Genomic DNA, 27,929 nt, shown 5'->3' on the forward strand with positions numbered 1-27,929 from the left:
CTGGATGTTATCACATAGTATGTTTTGACTTAGGGCATAGTGTTTGGCTTTGAACTTCAAAGGATAACGCCAGCATTTCTGAAGGTCACCCTTACCTGACACTGCCTCTAAACGGCTTTTGCATGTTTTGCGTAGGTGAATACTGGGCGCACTGCCACCATTCTGTTTCTACTCAGTCTCACCTTGCTGATGTAAGGGATCGCGCTGTCTTTGCTTCTCTTTCCTGACGTGCCTATTAAATATTTGCACATGGAATCCTTTGGAGTACAGAACTCAGCGCGTCATTGTGTTCAGTGTCGGTTGGCTTTCTGGGGCACATTGTGGGAATCAAAACAAGTAAGTGTTTCTGTATCAGTCGACAGGTGCAAAGCACTGAGGGGTGCGCTGTGTTTCAGCTTCATAGAGCACGTTTCGAGCCTTTTCGGGGCACCGATAAGGGCGATTACCTCCTGTCCCTCCCTCGCCTTCCTTAAAACCAATGAGGCTTCCTGCCTCCCACCAGACCCTCCCTTCCCCTCTTAAACCTCCCCCCCACCCCTACCCCCTCCTGTTCTTTTTGTCTAGCCCACGCTAGACGTTCCTTTTCTCTTACCTCCACAGCGGGGCCTGGGGGACATCGTTGTGTGCACTCCTCGGGACGCAGAGCTCCGCGAGGTGTGCTTCGGCCGGGCGCGTCTTTTCTGAGCAGGCGGGGCTGCTCGTAAGACGCGTCCCGGGAGGTGGCTGACGGGGTCAGCCGGCTCTTGGTGGCTGGGGCGTTAAGTTCCGGTTTTCTACGTCGCGGAGCCGCATAGAGATGCCGAGGAGCATTTTTTGGTTTCCTGTGCGAGTAGGACGGGCGTTCTCCACTAGGGAAGTCCTCCTCAGAGAGTGAGGAAGGGGATGCTCCATCTACGTCCTCTGGGGGTAAATATGTCTCCAGGGAGGAGATGTGGGATGTGATGGCACATGTACGGGACAATTTGGGATTTCCAGTGTTTCAACCTACAAACTCGGACTCTCACTTATTTCCGCAATATCAGACGCCTTCTAAATTTGCCATGCCTTTTCAGGGACCTGTGAAGGATATGGTGTTTCGAGAATGGAAGGATGTGGATAAAGCTCAGGTTCCACGATTCCTTCAGAAACTTTATTTACTTGAGGGTGAGGAGGTGTTACCTCCCTCGGTCCGCCTGGATCAATTTTGGCTACCCTGATTGGCAAAACAGCAGTCAATCCGGAGAATTGTGTGCCTACTGATGCCACGGACCGTAAGGTGGATTCAGGGCTTAAGAGGGCTTTTGCGGCTGAGAATCTGGCACTGAGGGCAGGTATATATTCTGCTTATGCGGCCCAGTCGTTGGTGCAGGACTTTGATAAGCTGGCGGTGGCTGTTCAGGAAGGGGCAGAGTGTTCAGAGCTCCTGGCTGGTATGGAGCAGCAGGCCAGGTTGTTGGCAGATGTGTCTTCAGATATGGTCCGTAATTCGGCTCTGGCGTCTGGTGCTTTGATTGGGGCCCGTAGGTCCCTCTGGTTGCGATCCTGGAAGGCCGACCCGGGGGAGAAGTCTGCCTTGCTGCGACTGCCTTTTGAGGTTTGTAGCTTGTTTGGGGATGCTTTCCAAAGCGTTTAAGGAAAGGAAGCATGCCTTGCCTTATAAAGGGGGATCTGCTTCAGGTAAAGGGTGGAAGAAACATTCCAGTTCTTCTCCCAAGATGGATGCCAAGTCTTTTTCTTTTAGGAAACGTCGTTTTCAGCCACGTTTTTCCCCTAAGAAGTCTGCTCCTTCGAACCGGGGTGGGTTCAAGAAGGGGTCCTGACAATCACTGTGGGCCTGGCATAGGGCCGGTTGGGGGACGGCTGAGACACTTTCTTTCAACTTGGAAGGAGAGTGTCAACGATCATTGGGTGCTGGACATTGTGGCCAATGGTTACGTCATCGATTTTGTTGTGGTGCCTCCAGATTCGGGGGAACGTCCCACTCCTCTGCCTACAGGAGGGCCACGGAGAAAGGCATTGTTGGACGGAGTCCGGGATTTGCTGGTCAAAGGGGCCATTTCTCGCGTTCCGCTGGAAGAAAGGGGTCAGGGCACTTATTCTGTCTTATTTCTAGTTCAGAAAGTATCAGGGGGGTTTCGGCCTGTGCTCAATCTGAAGGAAGTGAATGCTTGGATCAGGACGGTGCATTTCCGCATGCTGTCTATTCAGACTATCTTTCCATTGGTCAGTCAAGGGGATTTTCTGGTGTCACTGGATCTGCAGGATGCTTACCTGCATGTGCCTGTGGCAAGGACTTCGCAGAGGTTCCTGAGGTTTGCTGTGGATCAGGAGCACTATCAGTTTTGCGTACTGCCTTTCGGCCTCAAGTGTCCTGCGCGGATTTTTACAAAGGTGCTTTGCTACATTCAGAAGGGGTGTTTATTCATCCATATCTGGACGACATCTTGATCCATGCACCCTTGCGGGCCCTGTTGCAGAGGCAGGTGGTCCAAGTTCTGGTGGTCCTGCAAAACCACTGGTTTTTAATCAACTGGGGAAAATCAGATTTAGTCCCAACCCAGGATCTGGTTTTTACAGGAGCTCAGTTTAGGACTCTTCTAGGCTTGGTGTCAGTGTCAGAAAAGAGGTTAGGTGTGCTCCAGTCCATGGTGAGGGGAGTTGTGTTACGGACTGCCCCCGTGCTCTGCTATGGTTGCGTCTGCAAGGTCATTTGGCGTCTGTGATATTTCTGGTCCCTTGGGCGCGTTTCCATCTGCTGTGCTTAATGACATGGTTCCTGAGAAGGTGGACGCCAGGGTCCGGTTCTCTGATGACCAGGATTCCGGGGTCAGGATTGATTCGCAGGGAGTTGAGATGGTGGTTGGATGCCGATCATCTTCGGGTAGGGGTGTCTTTGTCTCCTCTAAGCCCGGTGGTGGTGACTACGGATGCCAGCCTCTCCGGATGGGGTGCTTGGATGGGTTCGGCACAGATTCAGGGGTTCTGGTCCCCGATGGAGGCCAATCGGTCGTCAAATTGGCGCGAATTGAGGGCTGTATTGTTGGCTCTAATTCATTTCCAGGTGTCCCTGAAGGGTGCTGCGGTTCTTGTTCGGACGGACAACTTAGTGGCCAAGGCTTATGTCAACCGACAGGGGGGTACCAGGTCAAGGGCTTTGTTCGGTCTGGCCAGGAGGATTTTTGTGTGGGCTCAGGAGTGGGTTCCTTCTCTCAGAGCTACGTGCATTCGGGGGGTGGTCAATGTTCGGGCAGATCTGCTGAGCAGGGTGATTCCTTCCTCTCAACTTTTCTCCCTCCGGAAGTCACTGTTTCTTCATCTGGTTCGTTTCTCGGGTCTTCCAGTGCTGGATGTTTGCGTTCGCGGAAAACGCGAAGCTCGGTCGCTTCTGCTCCCGGTTTCGGTGTCCTCGAGCCTGGGAGGTGGACGGGATGTCGTGTCCTTGGCCGAGGGGCCTTTTGTATGCATTCCTGCTGTTTCAGCTAATCAGGTCTTTTCTGCTGAGGGTGCGGCTTCTGGGGGCCAGGGTTATCCTGATTGCACCCCATTGGCCGAGGGCGAATTGGTTCCCATTGCTGCAGCTGATGGCATCCGGTCGGATGTGGCCTCTTCCTCTTTGTCCGTCGCCCCTGGAGCTTCCCTGCCTCTCGATGGGGTCATTGAGGAGGTTACACTTGACGGCCTGGAAGTTGAACGCCGGGGTTGGACGGGTCTGGGGGTTCCAGTGGCTTTGAGTTCTACTTTACTGGCTTCCAGGCGGCGTTCCACTTTGCTTTCATATGGTAGGCAGTGGAAGGTTTTTTCTTCTTGGTACTTAAGGCATGAATTGGATCATACCTGCGCGTCTATCTTTGATGTGATGCAGTTCGTGCAGGAAGGTGCCCAATTGGGGTTGTCAGTGGCGTCTCTGCGGGTGCAGTGGGCGGCTATTCAGGCATTTAGGGGTCCGTGGCGTAATCTCCCGGATGAGGGTTGTTTGATGCCTAGATTTTTTCAGGGGCTTCTTAATTTGTTTCCTCGCCCTGTACGTTCTTTTCCTTCATGGGATCTTTCTTTGGTTTTGGATGTTTTAACGGATGCCCCTTTTGAACCTCTGGGGGACTGTGATTTACGCCATCTTTCCTTGAAGACATTCTTTTTGGTAGCCATTACTTCGGCTCGGGGGCCTTGGCCTGTTCTTTTCCCTTTAGTAAAGTTTTTCAGGATCGGGTGGTTCTGGTTCCGGTACCTTCTTTTATCCCGAAAGTCAATTCTTCTTTCCATGCTTGCCAGGAGGTCATCCTTCCTTCCTTTTGTCCGAATCCCTTCCTCGGTGGAGGAGGTTCGTTCGCATTCGTTGGATATACACAGGGCTTTGTTGGAGTACCTGCGTGTGGCGGCTCCTTTCCGTAAGGGTGATTTGCTTTTTGTAAATTTCGGTCCGGCCGATAAAGGGGAGAAACCTTCCACGGCTTCCTTGAGTCGGTGGGTGAGATCATTGATTCTGTTGGCTTATTCTTTGAAAGGGGTGGTTCCTCCTCAAGGGATTCAGGGTCGTTCTACCAGGGGTATGGCGGCTACGGTGGCGGAGCTTCAGGGGACTTCAGTGGTGGAAATTTGCAGGGCCGCCACTTGGGCCTCTCCTTCGACGTTTGTTCGGCGTTATCGGCTGTCGGACTTGGGTGGTTTGGAGTCGGTATTGGGTCACCGAGTCTTATCCTCTATGAGGTAATAGGGGTGGGGTTTTGGTGGCCTTTGTGCATGATAATAAACTTCTTGCAACTCAGTGTCCGCCTCCTGTGTGTTTCTTGCTATGTCTCATTGGTTTAAAGGAAGGCGAGGGAGGGACGGGAGGTAATGCGTCCATTTTCTTACGATAATGGCATTACTCCTAGTCCTACTCCCTCGCCTTCCTTTACGTTCCCTCCCGGTACAGACTGTCCGAGTTGCTACCTGGGCTTGGTTTTTGTACAGGAGGGGGTAGCGGTGGGGGGGGGGGGGGAATTTAAGAGGGGAAGGGAGGGTCTAGTGGGAGGCAGGAAGCCTCATTGGTTTAAAGGAAGGCGAGGGAGTAGGACTAGGAGTAATGCCATTATCGTAAGAAAATGGACGCATTTCTGATATCCACATAAAACTGAATAGCGTTTTAACATACTTAATTAATTTTACCACGCATATAAATTGAAAAATGTGGGTGCTTCTTAACATAATTTAATATAACACTGTGCATATTATTCAGGAACTATGGCAAGTCAATTACATTCTGGACAAATCAGCCCATTTCTACAGAATCTAGGAAAGCCACTGATCAAACAGCAGGAAAGGTTGGGGCTGATGAAAAACATTATTGTTGCCATTGACGATAAAAGTATTCAAATTAAAGGAAGAAAGCTTTAGCCAGGGGATGCTGGCCAAGAGAGTTTCGATAACTTACTGTAATGTTAACCTCGACTAGAGCAATGTATACCTTGGGATGTGTTCCCCTTAGTTTAAAGGATTTGAAAACCCTCCTAAATGAAGATGGTAGTGATGGTATCATACAACCTCATGATTCATCAGAATGAGTCTCGGCTATAGTTTTGGCAAACAAAAAAATAGTCAATTGCGTCTCCGTCATGCTGACTTATGTGTGCTTAACAAGTACATTGTGGTGGATTGCCACCCTTTGCCTAAAGTTGAAGAGATGTTATTGGCAATAGGTGGTGCAACATTCTTTTTCTCATCAATCTTAAATCAGCATACCATCAGGTTCCTTTGTCACCACAATCATGTTTGTTAGCTTTAACTCTTGGTGCCTTTAAATTTCATAGATTACCATCTGGACTAGCATCTGCTAGCATGTTCCAGAAATTAATAGACTTGTCATTTAGAGGCACCAGCGGTATACAAGCGTTTCACAATGACATTCTGAATTATGGTAAAAGTATCTCTAAACACACCACCACACTGGAGAGTGTTCTCCGGGTCTTGAAAAAGGGTATGACCATATCCAAGGAGAAGTGTAAATTTTTGGTGAAAGAAACTGAATATTATATTTGGGGCATACTATTACGGTGGAGTGCATAAAACCAAAGAACGATATTATTGATGCTATTAGCAAAAGCTCCCCTGACTACTGATAAAGACTCAGTGAAATCTTTTTTAGACCTGAATGAGTATTAAGCACAGTTTGTCCAGCGATATTGCAGAGGTGATGTGGTCATTTCTTCTCTTTGTCTCCTGCACATTCATGCGCCTTAATTATTTGTGTTTTTCTCACACGCTTGCACATGCATCCTATTGTTGTGGCATGATGACTTTGTATTTAATGGTGTGTATCATTCCATGTTCGTGCTCAGAGAAACGGGAGCCTTCTGCAACTGTTGAGGCAATCAGTTGAAGTGCTCTGAGAAGTGTGAGGCTCTGAACATGGGCTCCTTTATTTGAATAAAATGTACTCTGTTTTCACACTTACCTGTCTGGAGATGCCGCATTACGTTTGGGGATGAGGATAATTACGACCTGGGAGCCCTTTGTTCCAAGACTTCTTCATTTTACCTCATTAATAGATTTGAGGATTTCAGTGTCTTGCAGCTCGCCTAAGCTTACCTAGGAAGAGCGCTACTTGGTTACTGCATGTGCAGTGGATGGTCCCTGCACCATGCAGTAACCGGTACTATGTACTCTTTGACGGTTTCTGTACATTCTGCATGTTTATGGCATGTCCTTAATATGGTGCGGCTCTACTTTACCCACTGCTGGCGTGACAGGCTTCCCTCTGTGTAGCTGTGCAGTGGCAGCACTTGGAATTCTTCAGACAGCTACACTTGGTTTTCTTCAGGCGATGTGTCGGCTGTGCTGCAGCAACTTGACGACTGAGATGTGGAGATTTATGCAAATCTATACCGTGTGGAGACACACGTTTCTTGAGGTCTGAGAGGCTGTATGGGAAGTTTTCTTCAAAGCAGGAAGTTTGAGGAGACATACAGAGCTGTGACTGGAGTCTATTTTAAATAGGGTGGCTTCCCAGAGTCAATCTTTTTCGAGCTGATGCAGTGATCGGCTTGCTTTTTACAGCTATTATTTTGATTTACACAGGATTGGCTTGCTTCCAGCTGCTACTTTGAGCATCTCCTGTGATCTTATTGGTTGACTGTGTTTTCATCCTTTATTGACCTGTATTTTGTTATTTCTAAAAAAATTAATGATTTCATTTGTTTTTACTTTTCACCTCAGTATGGTGTATGTGGTTTTGCAAATTTAAAAAGGTAATTCATAAGGAAATTAGGGACTTTAACGTATTTTATTATTTGTGCATTTTGACTTTGTTTAGGTACTGGATCTCACATATTTACGCATAATATGGCATTTACTCAATGTCCAGTTCAAATGTCTCCCTTTTAACAGAATCCAGAGAATCCCCCTGTCCCTAGGAAACAGTGGGTTTGCACATTTGAGAATTTTCTTGTAGCTATTGTTCCATCACGTTTGCACCTAATAGAAAAGTGGCTATACTATACAGTCATCTTGGCCATGAAGGCCAACAGACTTTTGACATCCTCTCTAAAGTACCAGTAAAGGTGAAAGATGGAATGAGTATATGAAGGTGATTTCTCGATTACAAAAAACTTTTGCAGAATGACCGAGTATTCTCCTAGAAAGATTTATTTTTTTCAAAAGGAAACAATTAGCTGATGAGTCTGTGGAGGAGTTTCTCTGTGCTATGATTGCTAAGTTCCACATGCAATTTTGGGGCATTTTAGATACTTATTTGAAAGACTAATTTGTTTTCTCATGCTTTTCCAAGAAGATTCAAGAGCGGCTACTCAGCTGTAGGGATACTTCATTAGCTGAAACTATTGATGCAGCCAAAGCTGTAGAACATTCTATTGTTTCTAGCAGGCTCATGTCTGCTGAACACCCTTCCACCTCACAAGTTAATGTGTATTCATGTACTGTAGAGTCTGCTGTTAATGCAATTTCTAACAAGAGTAAGATTGAGAAAAGTGTAAAAAAGAAAAATCAAGGTTTCTGTTTTAGATGTGGCTCACATGAACAACAGCACTAACTGTCAAGCAGTGGGCAAGCATTGTATTAAATGTACAAAACAATAGGACATTTTCAAAATGTTTACAAGGGAGGCAGATTTTCTGTTAAGATCAGTGATGTGGATTTTCCTGTGGCTGATTGTGGTTTAGAACTATTGAACACTATCCTCAACATTCAAGAAGACCACCAAGAGGGTATTTCTAATATATCCACCCTAGCTAACAAGTTTAAAGAGCCATGATATGGGGTTTACGTTGGGAATTACAATATCTACATGGTGGCTGATTCAGATGCTCCCATTACCATATTATCAGATGTGTGTTTCTTCAATCATTGGGGTAAAAAAGTTTGTTTAACCCCTTGGGTGCTCTGGACGAGTTAGTCTAGCCCTCGGTTGCCGTGTGCCGAGGACGAGACCAGCTCGTCCTGCACCTGGTCCAAGGGGGAAGCGCTAGAGCTTCCCCCGTGGGCTTCCCACCCCACTCCACTGGGCAGGGATAGAAGGGGAATCGCTTTCCCTTGTACCCCTGACACTCCACCCCCCCCAGAGAGACATCTGATGACATCACCTCATCAGATGTTGCCCTCATCGCGCTGGAAGCTCAGCTTCCACTGCGAACTGAAGGGAAATGCTTGCATTTCTCTTCCGATTGAGTGTGAGGGTGGGCAGAGAGGCATCAGAGGAAAGGTAAGGCTTTTCCTTTCCTTTGATGTCTTTCTGAGCATTTCTGCAGCTCGATCGTAAAGCGATCGGGCTGCAGAAATGCCCACTAGAGACACCAGGGAAGCCTCAAGGCACCAGGGATCTTTTTTTTTTTTTTTTTTTTTTTTTTACAGGTGGGGAGTGAGTCCTTAGGTAAGGGTCACTCCCCTGGGGAACACATGTATTTTACGCTGGCCTATTTTTATTAGGCCCATCTGCCCTCAAGGGGGGGGACAGAAACCACCAGACACCCAGCTTTTTTTTAATGACAATTTCACGAAAGGGGAGCGAACCCTTAGGCAAGGGTCGCTCCCCTTGGGGGCAAATTTATTTTAGGCCATTTCTGCCCCCCTTGGGGGCACGTTGAGCGACCCCTTAGGCAAGGGTCGCTCCCCTAGGGGCAAATTTCTTTTAGGCCATTTCTACCCCCAAGGCAGACTGGCCTATTTTTCTTAGGCCAATCTACCGCTAGACACCAGGGAATTTCCCAACACCAATTTCACGCAAGCGGAGCGACCCTTTAGGCAAGGGTCCTCACTTGATGGGCAAATTTATTTTAGGCCATTTCTGCTCCCCTTGGGGGTAGATCAGCCTATTTTAATTAGGCCAATCTGCCCCTAAGGGGGCGGGGGGGCAGAAACCACTAGGCACCTGGGATTTTAATTGTTTTTTATTTTTTATAGATGGTAAGCGACCTCTTAGGCAATGGTCGCTCCCCTGGGGGCAAATTTCTTTTAGGCCATTTCTGCCCCCAAGTCAGAGCGGCCTATTTTTCTTAGGCCAATCTACTCGCAAGGGGGGCAGAAACCACTAGACACCAGGGACTTTTTTTGCACCAATTTCACACAAGGGGAGCGACCCCTTAGGCAAGGGTCACTCCCCTGGGGTGCAAATATATTTTGGGCCATTTCTGCCCCTCTTGGGGGCAGATCGGCCTATATTAATTACGCCAATCTGCCTCTTAGGGAGGCAGAAACCACTAGGCACCAGGGAGTTTTATTTTTTCATTTTTTACAGAATGGGAGCGACCCCTTAGGCAAGGGTCACTCCTCTGGGGCGGGGGGGGGGGGGCGTCAAATTGTTTTTGGGCCACTTCTGTTATTTCTATTAGGCACCATTGATTGGTGTGTGTGTTTTGTTTGGGGTCACTCCCCATGGGGACACATTACTGTTGCCCATTTTTGTCCCCCTTCGGAGCAGATCAGCCTATTTTTGTAAGACCCATCTGCCCCCATGGGGGGCAGAAAGCCCACCAGACACCAAGGAAGATGTTTTTTTTTTTTTTTTTGGTTTTTTTTTTTTAAAAGAGGGTGGGGGCCATACCCCCACTCCAAATAAATGGGAACAAAGTTGTTCTGCCCACCGTTGGTCAGATGGGGCAATTACCCCCGACCCACTCCCCAGTGAGGAGGCAGAAAACCTACTAGATGCCAGGGAATTAATAATACAATTGTGGGGTGGTGGCTACCAACCTGTATGGGCATGGTTATTCCCCCACCCCAACTGAAGGGGGTAACAGTCTTTCAGCTCTCCCCCCGCACACTAAACGATCTTATCCCAACAGCAAGCAAGAGGACATTTGATTATTTTGGGTTTTAGTTTTACATTTGAGTCATGAGAGCTTGTCTAACTCTCAAAATGGTCCCACTTGGAATGGTGAAGGCTGCACTTTTTGGACTTTGGGACGACGCTGCCATGTAGAAAAATCTACAAGACCTAGACACAACAGAAAACTAAATATCTGGGTGAGTCCAGGGTGGTGTGCTTTACATGCACCTTGCACCATTTTCTTCCCCAGAATGCCCTGCAAACCTCTCCAACTTTGCTTGAAATCATACCCTTTTCCCACATTTTAGCAATGGAACCTTCCGGAATCTGCAGGAATCCACAAAATTCCTACCGCCTAGCATTGTCGCACCTATTCTGATAAAAAATCTCACCTACCTGTTAGCCTAAAAAAGTTTTTTTCCAAACTGCCCTTTTGAACCGGCTTTGGTTCCCCCTCAGTTTCAACATGTTTTTGGCTCTTCCCTGTCGCTGGCACTTCGCCTACCTACACAAGTGAGGTACCATTTTTATCGGGAGACTGAAGGGAATGTTGGGTGGTAGGAAATGTGTGCCGGTACGGTGATCCCACACAGAACTGTGAGGAAAATATGATTCTTTTAGCTAAATTTGAGGTTTGCAGAGGATTCTGGGTAAGAAAACACTGGGGGATCCATGCAAGTCACACCTCCCTGGACTCCCTAGGGTGTCTAGTTTTCAGAAATGTCTGGTTCTGGTAGGTTTCCCTAGATGGCTGCTGAGCCCAGGGCCAAAAACGCAGGTCCCCCCGCAAAAACAGGCAGTATGTATTTGATAATTTTGATGTGTCCACGTAGTGTTTTGGGGCATTTCCTCCCTTGGGCACTAGGCCTACCCACACAAGTGAGGTACCATTTTTATCGGGAGACTTGCGGAATGCTGGGTGGAAGGAAATTTGTGGCTCCTTTCAGATTCCAGAACTTTCGCTCACTGAAATGTGAGCAAAAAGTGTTTTTTGCCACATTTTGGTGTTTACAAAGGATTCTGGGTAACAAAACCTAGTGACAGCCCCACAAGTCACCCTATTCTGAATTCCGCTAGGTGTCTAGTTTTCAAAAATGTATAGGTTTGCTAGGTTTCCCTAGGTGTCGGCTGAGCTAGAGGCCACAATCCACAGCTAGGCACTTTGCAAAAAACAGGTCAGTTTTCTTTGGGAAAATGTGATGTGTTCACGTAGTGTTTTGGGGCATTTCCTCTCTTGGGCACTAGACCTACCCACACAAATGAGGTACCATTTTTATCAGGAGACTTGCGGAATGCTGTGTGGAAGGAAATTTGTGGCTCCTCTCAGATTCCAGAACCTTCTGTCACCGAAATGTGAGGAAAAATAGTTTGTTTTTGTTTGCCAAATTTTGAGGTTTGCAAAGGATTCTGGGTAATAGAACCTCATGAGAAGATTCCCCTAGGTGTCTAGTTTTAAAAAATGCACAGGTTTGGTAGGTTTCCTTTGGTGCTGGCTGAGCTAGAGACCAAAACCCACAGCTAGGCACTTTCCAAAAAACACATCGGATTTCAGTGTGAAAATGTGATGTGTCCATCGGGGGCACTAGGCCTACCCACACAAGTGAGGTACCATTTTTATCGGGAGACTTGGAGGAACACAGAATAGACGAACAAGTGTAATTCCCCCTCGTCTTTCTTTGCATTTTGTCCTTCCAAATGTAAGACAGTGTGTAAAAAGACGTCTATTTGAGAAATGCCCTGTAATTCACATGCTAGTATGGGGACCACAGAATTCAGAGATGTGCAAATAACCACTGCTTCTGAACACCTTATCTTGTGCCCATTTTGGAAATTCAAAGGTTTCCTTGATACCTATTTTTCACTCTTTATACTTCACCAAATTAATTGCTGTTTACCCACCACACAATGAAAACCCATTGCAAGGTGTAGCTCCTTTATTGGCTCTGGATACCTAGGGTTCTTGATGAACCTACAAACCTTGTATATCCCCGCAACCAGAAGAGTCCAGCAGACGTAATGGTATTGCTTTAAAAAATCTGTCATAGCTGGAAAAAGTTATAGAAGAAAACATGGACAGGAATGGCTCATTTTTTCACCCTCAATTTCAATATTGTTTTATTTTAGCTGTTACTTTCTGTAGGAAAACCTTTAAGGAGCTACACAAATGACCTCTTGCTGAATTCAGAATTTTGTCTATTTTTCAAAACTGTTTAGCTTTCCGGGATCCAGCATCGGTTTCACACCCATTTCTGTCACTAACTGGAAGGAGGCTGTAAGTAAAAATGGGGTATGCCCCAGTAAAATACCACAATTGTGTTGAAAATTTGGCTTTCTGATTCAAGTCTGCCTGTTCCTGAAAGCTGGTATGAAGGAGATTTTAGCCCCGCAAACCCTATGTTGATGCCATTTTCAGAGAAAACCCACAAGCTTTTTTTCCTGCAGCACTTTTTTCCCATTGTTTTTTAAAAAAACGAAATTTTAGCTGTATTTTGGCTAATTTCTTGGTCTCCTCCAAGGGAACCCACAAACTCTGAAAAACTCTAGAATCCCTAGGATGTTGGAAAAAAATATGAAAACTTGGTAGCTTATGTGGACAAAATGCTATGAGGGCCTAAGCGCGAACTGCCCCATACAGCCAAAAAAAGACACAGCACCTGAGGGAAAAAGTCCTGGCCACGAAGGGGTTAAAATCAACCTGATTTCCCTCCAAAAAGCTTTTGGGGAGCAGGATACTGATCTTTTGGGTTCATCATTAACTTAATTTTAGTTATAAAAAACATAAAAGTGCACGTAAAATCATCAATTTAAAACACAACAAAGCAAATTCAATTCAATAAAAACATTAAAAGAAATTCAGTTTTCAAAGCCAATAACTTAATATGGCCTTTGAGCAAAGGCATATTGCCTAAAAATTGATCTTGAGCAAGGAGTGAAAAAAAGAGCAAAGGAAAACAAAAACACTTAAAATCATTCAAAAGAGTCATTATCCCAATTAGAGATGAAGTGCATAGGTCGTTGGAGACTTATTACCTCTTTTCCTGAGATGCCATATGGAGTTTAAGTAACAGGCAACCCAGTAAATAACACAGCTCCTAGTATCCGCCCTGCATATTCTCAAGGCAATATGCCTGTCGTCAAGCCCCAAGAGGCAGCACAAAGGGATGATCCAGCGAACACGCTGTTTGGTGTATGCACCACAGAAGAACAAGAGGTGCCCATCATTCTCTACTATCAAAGACTACAATGCCCTTCTAGGAATACAAAGATTATTTACAGATATCATAAAAATAGCATAGGTGAACATACAAAAATCTATTTTATTCATTTACATATAAATATTAAAAACATGTCTCTATCTCTTTTCCATAGAGAACAACCCATCTCATAACCAAAAAACCAAAAGGACAAACCAAAAGTGAGAAAAAAGTGTTCGTGATGGATAGTAACCAAAGAAAGAATAACCAATATCCCAATCTTCCACAATTGCATAAAAATAAAAGCCGGCGGTTGGTTATCCTTTTACTGCATTGAATCAATTTCAAATCATCAAGGAATATAAATCTCCTTCTTATGTCCTTCTTTAATACTCTATGCAGAAACCAATCCCGACTGAAATATATACGTCGACATTTCGACCCTTCTCTAACCTGGGCCAAATCACTGCTCCATAATGGGTCTTCTTCAGCACTAACTGATGGAAGTCCCTAAAATCATACCAGAAACATTCTGATCAAATTACTAAACATATTGAACATGTCACCTATGCTAATATTCAATTTAAAAATATACTTACCCTACATTATCTTTTAACCCCTTCACTGATTAGGTAATCCTACTGGTGAAGCACTTAAATCTAGACAAATGAACCAAATAGTCCAAATAAAACACTCAATACCCATTCTATACATCTAAATTACATCCATAAAAAGCAAACTTACCTTCAGTCAAAAGAAGTCTCACCTATTTATATTCGTTCATAACTCTTCCATAGGTATAACTCCAGAACATTCCTTCAAATCAATCTAAAAATACCACATACAACACATTAGCAAAACAAATCCATAAATGTTAACCACTAATATCATACAAACATTTCTCCAAAAACCAAAACACCCTGTATTCTATCACTCCTTAAGAAACGATAAAAAATAATCAAAAAATGCCACTTCCCATTCACTCCCTATATATTTAATTAAAGATTTCTCTCACAATCGTGAAAGCGTACCTCAATCAATCCTTTCCAGAATATTTAAAACAATGTGACCAGAACAAAAAGACTGCGAGTAATTATCTTTCAAAGAATAAATTAAACTCGAGTCGTAGGGCAGATTATTCAATCAAAGAAAGCCGTCTAGCATGAACAAATAGACGAGTGAGAGCACCAAAAACCCATTCTAATCCAGTCTACAAGCAATGTACCTCCGTAAGAATATGGGTCTTTCCTTCGGAAGCGTATCCGGTTACTGCACAAACAAACCGCAGCGTCTTGGAAGGCGCGCTTTTCTAGTTACCCGGCCGACGTAATCAAGCGTAACTTCCCCATAGGTTTCAAAAAAGCCACGGGCTGCCCGCCGCGCAAAATAGACCATTAGCAAATCAGAGTCATTACCTCTCAAAACCTTCGACGGGCACAATCATTCTACATCACAATAACATCCCTCATCTTCATTTTCAAAGCCAATATCCAAAAAAGGATAATAGACGAACAGCAAACTCCACGCTCATTCTTGAACCTGAACAAAATAACCATCTTTATCAAAACAGAACCTAGTATTATTCCCCACAGAAACAACAACTGTCACATCCAATCCATTAGTCAACAAGACTCATACACTGAAACAACCAAATATATAATACAAAATTAACCCATTCTATCATTCCTCACAAGATCACAAAGACATATTGTTTCCATTATTATAGCAAAACCATAAACAGTCATATGAAAATATATATACAAACAACATTTTCATACCAAAACACACCTACAATAACATTCTCAACAGATCATATTCTCAATCAAAGTCTGTCAACATATTAAGCAATAATTTAATGGAACATATCTGATCACAAAACAGTATTTAAAGATTATATTACTCCACATTAATATAATAAAATCAAACAGTCCCAAAGACTATGTGGAACTATCCAGTTAGTGTCTATGTGGATGGAAACCTCATTCATATTTGGATACACTCCTTATCAGATATCATAAAAATTATAATATCCTACTCAACCAAACCTCCATTCCAGGATAATATTCTCCAAATTCAATTCAATTTCCCAATGTTCAAACATTAACCAAATTAGCTGTTTGTCTAGCAATTTCCTCATATTCCTTCAAACCATTTTCTACCGAGTCTAATGAATGGATCCATTTGCATTCTCTTAGGTTCAAAGCCCTTATCAGATCACCCCCTCGAGAATTGTGATTGATTTTCTCAATCACCGTCCATTGTAGAGAGTCAGCCGGATGGTTCAATGCAGTAAAACGGTCAACAAAAGGTGCTCCGGGTGTTTTGCACCTAATCCGGGTGCAATGTTGCATGATCCATGGCTTAACTTTCTGTTTAGTCTGCCCCACATATAACAATTCACAGGGGCATTTGATAATATAAATTACATTACAACTATTACAATTTGTATGCTCTTTCAAAGTAACAGAAACATTTTTATACGGAACGCTTTTATCTCCATACATTGTAAACATGCCTTACAGAATCCACATTTATAGTGGCCCACAATTCTAAATTCAACATTGATGTCAGCGAGGGTTTAGTGGGTTCAAATAACAACAAACTCACCACCCACTCCTTGATATTTTTACCCCTCTTGAATGCATGCACAGGTGGATCCTCCATCTCGGGATCATCAGATATCATCTTCCAGTACTGATTGATAATATTTCTTACTTCTGTGCTTCTAGTACAATAAGTAGTAACACAAATTAATCTCCCCTTCTCATTTTCGGGTCTCTGTTTAGGTGTCAAAAGATTCTCACAATGGCAGAACCATGCCCTTTTACGTGCCTTTTTAACTAGACTTCTTGGATACCCACGTTTTAGCAAACGATTTACCAAATCATCGGATTCCAAAAACTAATCCTGTTTTCGAGAACAATTCCTCCGAATTCTGAGGAATTGGCCAAAGGGTAAATTATCTCACAAATTTCGTGGATGATGGCTCGAATACTGTAACAAGGAGTTTCTCTCGCTTTGTTTTCTATTCAGTCGTATATAGATGTCGTTCCTCCACCTTAATGGTCAGATCCAAGAAGCTAATTTCAGAGGGACTGTAATTAATAGTAAATTGAATATAACTTGATCTATTATTCAGCCACCTATGAAAGTCCATGAGATCTTTCTCCGAACCTGTCCAAATCATCATCACATCATCAATGTATCTTTTCCACATTGTTATGTTAGCAAAATATGGCAAAGACTCATCAAAAATATATTGCTGTTCAAAAGCATCCATATATAAAATGGCTACATCCTGGGCGAAGGTAGCACCCATCGCAACTCCTTTTGTTTGAAAATAAAAATCACCCTGGAAATAGAAAACATTCTTAACCATTGCAATTTCTAACAACTCAATTATGAAACTAGTAGGCAATTGTATAGGTTGAACTCTTCTATCAAGTACTTCTGTCATGACCTGTAGAGCCTGTCCCTGAGGGATATTCGCATATAATGAAACAATATCCATAGTGACCAGGAGTTGACTCTCATGTCTGAATTCTAGGTTATCAATCATTGTAATGGCTTCCATAGTGTCTCTTATGTACACCTTAGTCTCATTTACCAAAGGTTTTAGAAAAAAGTCAATATATTTGCAAACAGGTTCCAAAATTGAACCACACCCAGATATAATCGGACGACCAGGGGGTTTCAGAGGGTCCTTATGTATTTTGGGGAGAGTATAAATGGTGGGAATACAAGGGCTTTTCTCATTAAGATAGTCATGTTCTGATTCCGACAGAAAACCATTAGCTAAACCCCTATCTGTGACCATTTTAATCAAATCTGCCACTTCCTTTGTGGGGTTCTGATCCAGTTTCACATAACTCCCTGTCTCTGCCAATTGCAGTAAATTCTACTCTTTGTAGTCCTGACTATTTTGCACCACTATAGCTCCCCCTTTGTCAGCAGATTTTATAACTATATCCTTGTTAGCTCTCAAAGTATACAGGGCATCCTTCTCTGCTTAAGTAATGTTATATTTTACATATCTGCCCATTGAAATCCGGTTCATAGTATCTCTCATCACAACCTGTTCAAATGCTAAGATCTTGTGTGACATCGTGTGGGCGGGAGGTGTAAATGTGGAAGGTGTCCTAAAACCAGTCACAGAAGGATAGGCACATGTCATAATCTTATTGAAGAAATATCTGAGTCTAAGTTTCCGAAAGAACATATAGAAGTATATTTTGAAATTGAAGATTAGCATAGGTGACGTGTTCAATATGTTTAGAAGTTTGATCAGAATTTTTCTGGTATGATTTTAGGGACTCCCATCAGTTAGTCCTGAAGAAGACCCATTATGTAGCAGTGATTTGGCCCAGGATAGAGAAGGGTCGAAACGTCTACGTATATATTCCAGTCGGGATTGGTTTCTGCATAGAGTATTAAAGAAGGACATAAGAAGGAGATTTATATTCCTTGATGATTTGAAATTGATTCAGTGCAGTAAAAGGATAACCAACCGACGCCTTTTATTTTTATGCAATTGTGGAAGATTGGGATATTGGTTATTCTTTCTTTGGTTACTATCCATCACGAGCACTTTTTTCTCACTTTTGGTTTGTCCTTTTGTTTTTTTTTATTATGAGATGGGTGGTTCTCTATGGAAAAGAGATAGAGACATGTTGTTAATATTTATATGTAAATGAATAAAATTGATTTTTGTATGTTCACCTATGCTATTTTTATGATATGTGTAAATAATCCTTGTATTCCTAGAAGGGCATTGTAGTCTTTGATAATTGATTTCCACCCAGCCCTTTTGGGTTTATGGGTTACACTCTGTGGTTTATGAGTGCATCATTCTCTACTGCCAGACAACCCATGGGCCACAGATTGGAGAGGTAACATTACTCCTCCAGGAGGCAGTGAACGAGGCAGTAAGTAAGCTCCCCAATCTAAATTTGATGTAAAGAGACCTTAATGATGGCATTCAGATAGTCCGGAAAGATGTAAAAAAAGAACCACATTTAAAAGACAAATACTGTTCCAATAGGCTACCTGAAGAAACAGCAAATATTCTAAGGCCCTGAACCACATTCCAGTAATGATATTTTAAAAGACCACTGGAACTGCTGGTCATTGAAGTGGGATAAAGCCAGAATTCGGACAATCCTAGCTTAACCAGCCATGATTTAACATGGGCTATCCACAGGATCCCAAGGCCCAGTTGGTGGGCGCTCTCTTTAAGGGACAAGTTGTTCAAATGATCATAACCTTGCCCAGAAGAAAGACTTACAACATGCTATGTCTGAAATCTGCCTTAAATTTAGGTCAAACCTCAAAGGGAGAAGTTGTGTGCTTCAACAGGATTCTTAAAAAGTAATTCTCACCTTTGTTTAGCACATCAAGGTTGCAATGTCCCCACTGATCAGAACCATAGAGGGCAGCAGTACAGGCTGGAGTCCTATATATTTCCAAAGCTGGTGATATAGAGTAAAAGGAGGCTTTACTTGCAAATCTGACTATAGACTCAGCTTTTTGCTTGAAGGTCAGAGTACTTTCGGTATCTGCGCTGACCAACTGTTAGAGTCTGACAATCTCACCCCGAAATAATCAAATTCTAAAACCCTATCCAATTTTGCTCCATCTAGGGCCACATTCCCTTTAACTTTCTTACTGTGTGTAAATATCACATATTTCATTTTAGACTTATTTATTTCAAGGACATGGTGCTTGCTAAATTCCCCAAAAGCATGTTGATACCTATGGCAGATCGCCTGAAAAGGCAGGAGCCTGTTTTTTTGCCAGTTCATCTTCAGTCCTGATAGGGCGCCAAAGGTCTCCAGAAGTGCTATGGCACCTATAAGATAGTCCCCTATATTACAAACAAACAGTAGGAGATCACCAGCATATAATGCTATCCTCTATGTGGTCCCTCCCACCTGAATGCCCCTTTAGTGGGATCTGGAGCAGGCCCGCATCGCAAGGGGTTCCACTGCAATGGCAAAGAGTAGGGGCAAAAGAGGACAGCTCTGACATTTGCCCATCCGATATCGCAGCTACTGAGATGGTGTGACCTGTACGTACTCGGGCATTGGAATTAGTGTAGAGTAAGTGCGTCCAGTTCCCAAAATCAGAGCAGATCCCCATATGACTCATGACGCGATATAAGCTGTTCTACTCTAGGGTGCCAAATGCCTTCTCAATAGCTACAGTTAACACTTCTGCCCATTCTCTGTCATATGTGGTGGCATCCCCTTTCTTTTCCCCCCCCTTTTACTCCCCCCCCCTTTTTTTCCTTCTCTCCTTCTTTCTTTTCTTCTCTCTATTTCTTCTCCCTACTGCTCTTTGCTTTCCCTTCTCTTTTCTTTATTTATAGTATACCTGTCTCCCCCCGGTGTTCTGGTTTCGCTTCTTGTTCCTTCTCTTCTACCAGGTTCTACCCCTTTCTGGTACTTTACTTTCTTGTCCTCTGCGTTCTACTCCTAATCTCCTTAGAGTGTGACTACAAGGGAAAACCTCCCCCGGCATTAGCCAGACCAGAGGCAAATCGCCCCTAACTACGGGGTAAGTCACGTTTGCATGTGTGTGTGTGTATTTCTCCCACGCACTTCCACTTGTGCTGTGTTGTGTGCAGTGGTGTGCCACTTTTTCCACTGTTAATAATCTGTGGTTTATTTATTAGCCATTTTAGACCTACCCCACTATGAACTACCTGTTCAGGTAGGCCCTATATTTATTTTTCACTTTGAGCACCTCACTTATTACGTGTGCTCCGACCCTGACGAATGCCCCTGACCAACCATCACTTAGTGAGGGCAGAAACATGTTGGTCATACGTATTTCTTTTTAGACTCTAAGAGACATTATCCTCTAATGAGCCGTCTGTTCCCCTATATTCTTAACCTTACCAGCATACACCCCCATTAAAACTAGCAGTAGTAATTGGTGACTTGCTTGGTAATTTTATTTCTCACCCCATCTGGATCTCTGTAATTATCCAGTAAGTCTAATTTCAGCACTCCCTCTGGTTCTTTTAACCAAGAGGTTGAGTCTGCCCAAGTAGTATCATCTTACTTGGGTGGGGCTAGGTGGTCAAATGATGAAGCAAGACACTATTATGTGTGTGAGACCACCTAGTCCGTAAGGGAACTCCCCCGTCCCCTTGTACAACTACATAGCACCCCCCTACGTGGTTTCTTTCCCACCATGACTTCCCCACTTCAGAGTCTTAAGTGACTCCAACACGGTGCACTGGGTTAATCGACCTGGGCCTACCCCTTTTCCCACTACCCCACACCTTTAGTGTTGATATAATTTCCTTTGGCAGTCGGTGTGGGCTAGCAACACTCCCAGTGCTCTCCTTTTGTGTGTTATTGGTCAACCAGCAGCTAGCTGTGAGAGTCTTGTTACATATACCCCAACCCTGTGACACTCGCACAGGTATTTTAGAAGCCCCCCGTTACACTCTTTGAATATGGCAGAAGGGCTAGCCTTTAGTGAGGAGGAACTTCAGGCCATCCTCGCTGCACCTTCACTCCTAGGAGATTCTTCACTCTCAAAGACAATAGCCCAATTAGGGGATTGGGACACATTGATTGAATTAAAAAGGACACAGGTAAAAACCATATTACACAGGGCCGTCCTAACGGAGTATCTGAGAAAAAATGCAGCTCCGAACGGTTTGATCATCACCACTGAGCCCAGCATCTTCCTAGAAGACAAAGAATTTAGGAAGGACTGGTCACTGATAGCCTGGAAATGCACTCATGATTGGTTAATTTTAATAATCAAAACAGCCTCCAGATTATCGGATGCCCTGGTGATTCAAATAAAAGCAGCAGAAAGTAACCTAAAAACTGGTCTTTCTGCCGCGGCATTCAAAAAGAAATTAGAAGAAACAAACAAAACAATCAGGGAGTTTAAAGATTACTTGACTCACCGAAAGATTACAAAATACCAGAAAGACCTGGATAAGTTCTCCTTAGAGAGAGTACATCCCTACTCTAGGGAAGACTTTTCAGCTCAATCCTCTCTGCCTTCCGATACATCCTCCGGGGGCTACTCCAGCTCGGACTCTGACACCAGCCGGACCCAACCAACACAGCCTAGGCGCAGCAGGAGGGGGAATATTCAGAATAACTGGCCTGCACCATTTACAGGCCCTCTGCCCCCGCTGCTCAATATGCCTCCTTGGACCTGGTCCTCGCCCTATGGGCCACCTAACCAATTCCAAACTCCCCTGTATCCCCAACCACCAACCTCCTGGTCTTATCCCAATGTTCCTTTTTTTGGGAGAGGCCCAGGATGGGGCAGGGGCAGGGGCAGGAAAAAGGGAGTCAGTTGGAACCTAAAGGAAGTACCAACAGACGACGAATCCCCCAGTACAAGCAGAACATAAAGAAGGGGTCTACCACAGTAGTTAACTTGAGCTCAAAAGTACTAAACAATAGTGAGCTGCAAGCCCTAGAGAAAGGTCTGGGCTTTGTCCCTACCCCTAAACTTGATGTCTTTAAACTAAGGATTGAACTAGCAGAGTTCTTTCGTAAGATCAGGCTGAGAACCTTTTTTCTCCTGAACCCCAAACCCAACACTGTACGAGAAAAGAACACTGGGCTACGTCCCAAATCTAAATTCACCCCCACTTCCCTCCTAATGCCACCCGAAGTATTGGCTTTTGAAAAATCAGTGAGTAGGAAAATCGACAATTTACAGAACACACAGAGAGAAGTTTTCCATAACATCAGCACTGAAGAACTCACAGCCCTTCAGAACCTCAGTAATGACCCCTCCATCACGATTAAACCCGCTGATAAAGGCGGGGCTATAGTGATAATGCCTACGGCAATGTACAATGCCGAATGCTTACGTTTACTTAACAATGACCACCACTATAAGAGACTATCAAAGGACCCAACGGAAACGATCAGGGAAGAAATCACTTTCCTGATCGATAAAGGCATGAACAATGGTTGGATCACCACACATGAGGCCTCCTTCCTCACTCAACCCGACCCAAAAACTCCATACTTTTGTATCCTGCCGAAAATCCACAAGAATAAGCATCCACCCCCGGGAGACCAATAGTCTCCGGGTTCGGCTCTATCCTAGAACCACTGTCCCAATTTTGTGACTGGTTCCTTCAACCATTCGTGAAACAGATCCCCACATACCTTAAAGACACAACAGATGTGCTCGCGCTACTAAACACGCTTGAATTCGACAAAGAAAAAGAACATCTTATGACCCTGGATGTGGAATCATTATATACCAATATTCCACAGGAGGCCACCTTGGAAGTGATCAACAACCTACTAAACAGGGGTGTCTGGAATTACATCACCCCGCCAGAATTCATTCTCGACTTAGCCCATCTGGCCCTTACTAGAAACTTCTTTGAATTTGATAAAAACTTTTTCCTACAGATCCAGGGCACCTCGATGGGGAGTACCTTCGCCCCGAGCTTAGCATGCTTGTATGTGGACCACTTCGAAAAAGAAATGGTCCTCACCGAAGAAAATCCATATGTCAACCATATCAGGCTATGGAAAAGATACATCGATGATATCCTGATCATCTGGGGAGGCACAAAGGAAGAAGCAACCACCTTTATCACCTGGCTAAACACTCTTAATCCCTGCCTGAGATTCACGGCCACACTGGGCGACCCTGCGGTCTCCTTTCTTGATTTACTAATAACTGAAAGGAACGGTTCACTCACAACAGAGGTATACTATAAACCCACTGACCGTAACACCCTCCTTCAGTTTCAGAGTTTCCATCCACGCTCTCTCAGGGAAAACCTCCCAGTGGGTCAGTTCCTCCGGCTGCGACGGAACTGCACTGAATTGACAGATTACAAGAAACATGCACAGCAACTCACCGACAAACTTCGAGCAAGAGGATACCCTGACCACTTATTGAGGAGAGCTGACAAGCGTGCTCGCGTAAGTCCTAGGGAGACACTCCTGCAATCTAGGAGCAGAACCAATAAGGGAGACCCACTGATATGTGTGACCACGTTTAACCCAGCTTCCAATACGATAAAAAAAATAATAAATGATGACTGGAAAATCCTCACCTCTGGGGGCCTTCCCTTTCAGGCTCCCTTGAATGCCTACAGAAAGGCAACAAGTATCCGGGACATGATCGTACATACCCGCCCACGATTAAGCTCCACCAAAAACAAACAGAAGACCCTCTGGGATCTTCCTCCCCCAAAAGGACACTTCCCATGCGGCAGCTGCAGTGTGTGCGCCTTTACCAAAAAGATCCTTACATTAGACCTGGGACTACGAACACCCTGGGAACTTAGACAATTAACGAACTGTAACAGTAAAAATGTGGTGTACATGATCACATGCCCCTGTGACAAAAAGTACATTGGTATGACAACGAGAAGAGTGGGCACACGCATCTGTGAGCATAGGAGCACCATCCGGTGCAAAAGAGATGCCACTAGACTTACAGAGCACTACATCTCTAACAATCATCATCAGGACCACATGCAGTGGGTGATACTGGACCAATTGAAACCTACGACAACCAACGTTAAACAGAAGCTCCTACTTTACGAGCAGAGATGGATATGGAGGTTGCGAACTGACACTATAGGACTGAATGACAACATTCCATGGTCAGCCCTAGGTTGACCACTAGATATCAATATGGTCTCCTTCCCCTAAAACTGAGAGACCCGGTACCCATCCCACCTTAGACCTTCCTCTACTCCATGCGTCCTGATATACACCATGATGGTGATCACGACCTGATAACTCTATTGTCCTCCCTTCTGATAAATATCTGTGTCCCCCTGAGAAGTCCCCTCCTCCCCTGAGACTATTGTCACCTTCCACTGCTTCACTCCTTCTTTCTCTTGTGTGTTCACTTACCCCTGTCTCCCCCCCTTACTCCTTTTTCCTTTCCCATCCTGCTTGCACTCACCAGCCCAGTTTTTCGATCCTCAGACCCTCTTGACCTTGACCCCCATAGTCTCCTTTTCCTCTCCCTCTCTCTCTCTCCTCGCCTCAATGACGGTTTCCCTTTTTGTAGGTTCACCTTCTTTATGTTTCCTTTACTTCTCCCCTTTTTCCCTCTAACCTCCCTCTCTGACTCTCCCCCCCCTCTTTCTTTTCTCTTTCTTTCCTCTCTGGCCCTCTCTTTGTTTCCCTCTCCTTATGTTTCTCTTGTACTCTTTCCCTTCCCCCCCCCCTTTTTCCTCTCTCTCTTCTTTTCTCTCTGGCCTTCTTTTCTCTCTCCCTATATCTCTCTTGTTCCTCCTTCTTCCCCCTCCCTTTCCTTCCCTTCCCCCCCATTTCCCCCCCCTCGTTCTCTGTTTCTCCTCTTTTTCCTACCCTTTCCCGATCCCTTTCTGCATGGGACTCCAACTCCCAGAGTTCCCGGGCGCGTGGTGACGCGTCGCGCCATCCGCGCTGCGTCACCACGGCACGCCAGACAACGCGATCCCTATTCGCATGGAGGAAGCTCCCTGCCCCTCCATGCCATATCCGGATGCGATCCGCCCCGCGGGACTCCATCCCCCGGGGTTCCGCGGCCGGACACGTTTTTCCGGTCCCAGGAGGGTCGGACTCAAACCCTAACGAGGGTGCAGCCGGCCAATTAGCAGGCCGGTAATCAACACCCGAATCAGTGTGCCTACCCTCAACGCTACCAGGCACACCGGAACCACCTTGCAATCGGGGCCTAACTCCGCCCCCGGCCTCATTACGATCAGCAATCGGCTACCATAAGTACTAGGCCAGCCACTCAGTCAGTACCAGAGCGGCCTGGCTCCGGCATGTAGGTACCCCCCCCATGGTATTCCCTTTGGAGTGGTAAGTTCGGGCTCTCGGGCCCCTCCGCTTTTTTTATATATATATTTTTTACAATTTTTTACTTTTGTTTCCCACTTCCTCCCCCCTGCCACTCGCCTTCAGTTCCTCCCTGATCCCTTCACCCCCCTTTCTTCCCCCCCCTTTCTCTCCCCCCCCTTTTTTCCTTCTCTCCTTTCTTTTCTTCTCTCTATTTCTTCTCCCTACTGCTCTTTGCTTTCCCTTCTCTTTTCCTTATTTATAGTATACCTGTCTCCCCGTTTCCCTTCTTGTTCCTTCTCTTCTACCAGGTTCTACCCCTTTCTGGTACTTTACTTTCTTGTCCTCTGCGTTCTACTCCTAATCTCCTTAGAGTGTGACTACAAGGGAAAACCTCCCCCGGCATTAGCCAGACCAGAGGCAAATCACCCCTAACTACGGGGTAAGTCACGTTTGCATGTGTGTGTGTATTTCTCCCACGCACTTCCACTTGTGTTGTGTTGTGTGCAGTGGTGTGCCACTTTTTCACTGTTAATAATCTGTGGTTTATTTATTAGCCATTTTAGACCTACCCCACTATGAACTACCTGTTCAGGTAGGCCCTATATTTATTTTTCACTTTGAGCACCTCACTTATTACGTGTGCTCCGACCCTGACGAATGCCCCTGACCAACCAGCACTTAGTGAGGGCAGAAACATGTTGGTCATACGTATTTCTTTTTAGACTCTAAGAGACATTATCCTCTAATGAGCCGTCTTTTCCCCTATATTCTTAACCTTACCAGCATACACCCCCATTAAAACTAGCAGTAGTAATTGGTGACTTGCTTGGTAATTTTATTTCTCACCCCATCTGGATCTCTGTAATTATCCAGTAAGTCTAATTTCAGCACGCCCTCTGGTTCTTTTAACCAAGAGGTTGAGTCCGCCCAAGTAGTATCATCTTACTTGGGTGGGGCTAGGTGGTCAAATGATGAAGCAAGACACTATTATGTGTGTGAGACCACCTAGTCCGTAAGGGAACTCCCCCATCCCCTTGTACAACTACATAGCACCCCCCTACGTGGTATCTTTCCCACCATGACTTCCCCACTTCAGAGTCTTAAGCGACTCCAACACGGTGCACTGGGTTAATCGACCTAGGCCTACCCCTTTTCCCACTACCCCACACCTTTAGTGTTGATATGGCATCTAGAAGTGTCAGCAGCCGCATCACGTTAACTGCAGTATTGTGTCCCAGAATTAAACCTGCTTGATCAGGATGAATCAACTTTCTCATAAGTGGAAATGGCTGAGTGACCAATATTTTGCTCAGTATTTTGTAATTGACTTTTAGCATAGAGTGGTCGATATGCCTTAACGTCATTGGCAGATTTCTCAGATTTCAGTAAAGGGACAACCAGCGCGTCCCTGGTAGTCGGTGGCAGACCTTCGGCGGCTTTTGCTGCTCTATAGAACTCTACCAATTTAGGGGCTAGTTCTGCAGCATAAGTAGTGTGGGACTCTGCCAGCAGCTCATCAGATTCTGGAGTTTTACTAGACCTTTGATCCCCCAAGGACCTCCAGAAGGGTAATGTCAGCTCCCAAGCCTTCCACCTCCTCTGCCATAATGCATGGGAGGGCAGCCACCATAAGGAATATGTTCCGGGCCATATCGTTGAGTGGTGCTTTGCTCGTATAAAGATCACAGTAATACGACATGAAGAAGGCATTGGTCAGTCTGTGAATAGAGGGGAAGTTAGTTCCACTATTGTTCCTCTTCTAGTCGGATTACCTAACCATGCCAATAAGCGACCAGAGCGTTCCCGTTCAGTGTGGGATCTTTCCATGTAAGCTCTGAAGTAAAACAAACTGAGGCGTTCAGTGTGGGTCGCTACTTGTTCTTTAGCATCTAGCAGTTTCTGTTGCAAGTCTGGGTGCCCTCGGCGTTCCAACTCTGTGGCCCAGTGTCTCAGCAGATGTGATTTGTCGAAGAAGTGTGGATCGAAGCCCATCGATTCGGCTAGTAGTAGCCGCAAATAACATAATTAAATGGGTCCCACTCCACCTGCGGAATGGAGGCTACCCCGTCATTGTAAGTAACGTAGGCCCCTATTTCCCCCCCAATGATCTCCCCACCCATCCAAACTTTATGTTAACTCCGAACACTAACACATTTCTGGGGAGAGTAGTCTAGCCACCCGTCAGGCACCCATTCAACCAATGAGTATAAATCAAACATTATAGCTAGAAGAATCAGCAGGGTAGTGCGTATAGTATCACAGTATATTCATAAGGAACACCAACAAAACACTCCCCCACCCCCAGGGCCCTAGGTTGGAGAGTAGGTTTTAGATAAGTTAATTTGCTGTTTTGGAAGTAAGATGATGCTAGAGAGGTCAGAGTCAGATGAGTTGCAATCAGAGTCAGACTACCCTCCCTCCGTTTCTTGGGATAGAGAGGGTGAATCTGGAGCCACTGAGGGATGCTACCACTTCCACCACTTTCTGCCACCCCTGTTGCACCTGTGCCTCAGTGGGGGACATGGAGCTGCCCAAATTTCTTTGTCGGCGAGAGCACGGGCAGAGCCCCCTCATCTTCACCTGGGATACTTCACTCAGTCCAGTCTGGGGCTGCTATTCTATGTATGCCCACGATTCCTGTGGTGTGTGAAAGAATTGAGGATCTTCTGGCGTCACCACTCTCAGATGTACGGTGAACTG

At 45.0% G+C, this 27,929-nt stretch overlaps 1 protein-coding gene across 5 annotated transcripts in view; it reads right to left on the reverse strand.

Moving 5' to 3' along the window:
- Window positions 1-27,929, reverse strand: part of LOC138292853 (volume-regulated anion channel subunit LRRC8E-like) — a 228,388-nt gene that overhangs the window by 175,232 nt on the left and 25,227 nt on the right. For 2 of the 5 annotated variants that reach the window (XR_011202826.1, XM_069231687.1), the window contains exons 2-3: window positions 14,195-14,256; window positions 14,028-14,087 (exon numbers count right to left, since the gene is read on the reverse strand). The exons of 2 other annotated variants lie outside the window; for them this stretch is intronic. The gene's annotated coding sequence lies outside the window, so the exon portion shown is untranslated. Of the gene's footprint in view, window positions 1-14,027; window positions 14,088-14,172; window positions 14,257-27,929 lie in introns of all 5 variants that reach the window. One more of the 5 variants, XR_011202825.1, reaches the window with a different exon arrangement.

Source organism: Pleurodeles waltl, chromosome 4_2, assembly GCF_031143425.1.
Source record: "Pleurodeles waltl isolate 20211129_DDA chromosome 4_2, aPleWal1.hap1.20221129, whole genome shotgun sequence".
Classification (NCBI taxonomy): domain Eukaryota; kingdom Metazoa; phylum Chordata; class Amphibia; order Caudata; family Salamandridae; genus Pleurodeles; species Pleurodeles waltl.